Source organism: Lissotriton vulgaris, chromosome 5 (assembly GCF_964263255.1).
Source record: "Lissotriton vulgaris chromosome 5, aLisVul1.2, whole genome shotgun sequence".
NCBI lineage: Eukaryota > Metazoa > Chordata > Amphibia > Caudata > Salamandridae > Lissotriton > Lissotriton vulgaris.
This window is the reverse complement of record NC_141693.1, coordinates 2,025,591,595-2,025,593,684: the sequence shown is the minus strand read 5'-3', so window position 1 is coordinate 2,025,593,684 and position 2,090 is coordinate 2,025,591,595.

Sequence of the window (2,090 nt, the reverse complement as noted above, 5' to 3'; positions counted from 1 at the left end):
TCAAATTGTGATATAATCATTAAAACAAGAAGGTAGTTTTTTTGGCTATCGCAGGCCACTCTGAGTTAGTTTCTATGTGGATCGGTGTGGTCCCCACAGTTTGACTATTCTGACCATCCGCACCCTCCAGAACCTTAGCTTCCATACTCTGTCACACTCTGTCTAACACTTTTCATTGTCTTCTTGGGCAATTTCCCTTTGTTTCACTATTTTCCGTCACTCAGCATCACCTCGTTGTGTTTGACCGCATCAACCACCAAGGGCTGAGAGTGTCTGGATTTACCCTTGGTAACTATGCCTGGAAGTTTCACTTTCACCACATCCCCTTTGTGGAAAGTGGCTTGTCGTCTACCCTTAATAGGGGCAGAACTGGCATACTTGTCCTGAGCTATCTTACACTTCTCCTTCACATGCTCCAATGTTGCTTGTGGAACAGCCAAACCATTCATCCATGGTCTGACCATTTTGGAGGCAGCCATCCCTCCCTTCACTAAAACAAAAGGTGAGACCTGGGTGGAGACACAGGGTGTGGTGCGCAGTGCCCATAACAATTCCAAATGTTCTTCTCTCCAGTCCAACCCGTTGGATACTGAGAGTTGAATGTTGTCTTTTATGATTCTGTTTTAGCGCTCCACTAATTCATTACTGCGGGATGATAGAGGGAGGTAGTGACATGCTTAATTCCCCACCAAGCTACAAACATTTGGAACTCATTAGAAGGGAACTGCACCCCGTTATCAGTGACAAGTTCCACCGGTGCCCCTTCTCTTAAAAAACAGGTTTTGCAAAAGTTGTAAAACTTCCTCCGTGCAATCTATCTGACTGAACAAATTGTACCTCCGGCCATTTTGTGCCATAATCTACAAGCACAATCCCAAATCTACAGCACATCCAAGACATACATGGGATCAATTATGTCTACACCCAATTTGAACCAGGGTATCTCAGGAACAGGGATGCCTTGCACAGGACTGGGAAGAGTCACCTGAGACTTATTACTGACTGCACATGCCACACAGTCCCTGACAAAATGCTCCACACTTCGGTCCAAACCAGGCCACCAAAAAAGTTCCCTGATCCTCCTCTTTATGGCTTCCACATGTCCCTCATGGGCTAAAGAGAATATCTTAATTTGTAGGTTCAGTGGAATTACCAGAAATCCATCCTCCTCGATACACCAGTGTGAGAAGTTAGCCTGACATATGATGTCCACTATTCTAGTGTGTAAGAACAACAGGAGAAAACCCATAGACCTCGTTGGGATGGGAGATATCGTGTAAGCAAAAACAATTCCCAACAGGTATTATGTGGAGACAGTTTTAGAAATGTATGCAATATGCATTACAAGAAAGGAGTAAACAAGGAGTCAATTGATTTTTACAAAGGTAGTGTTATTTACCAAGAAGCAAGGGGGATATTTCACATGACAATACAGTTAAGACAGCACTGTACAGAGCGGATCATGTGACAACCCAGTGACACTTGGTGCAAGGTGCTATATACAATTAGTGATGGTGAAGGTGCAAGTGCTAAAAACAGCTGCGTAGTCGACGCACAAATCAAAATATTTACATCAAATGATGGCTTCACAAAGCAAGTTGTAATCACTTAAAATGCAATTATTTATATAGAAGCACAAAACGTGATATGCGTCGTGTAATTCAAGCTGTAATTCGCTCTTATCTGGTGATTGTTTACAAAGTCGGAACTGGATGGTGTGCGAATAATGACTTGGAGTCAGGTGGTCATCCTAACTGGCAGGGCACACAACCCGTGGGAGAAGGTAACATGGTGGTGTGCAAAAATCGTTTCTGGTGCAAACACGTGGGGCAATGTACACACATGGTGGGAACAGAAGGCAAAGGCCCTTAGTGAAAAGAAGAGGGTGTAAAGGGGTGGGGGGGACACTACAAGATGAAAAACTATAAATAAACACACTAAAACAGTTGCGGGTGGGCAATCTGCTTCCTTCGTGGTGAAGTGACACTGCTCTACCCCATACACACGCACCATAGAGTATGGATGAGAAAACTTTACATGAAAGGCAGCAATGCAGCACAACAGACAGAGGTGGTAAAAAGAAAAGGCCA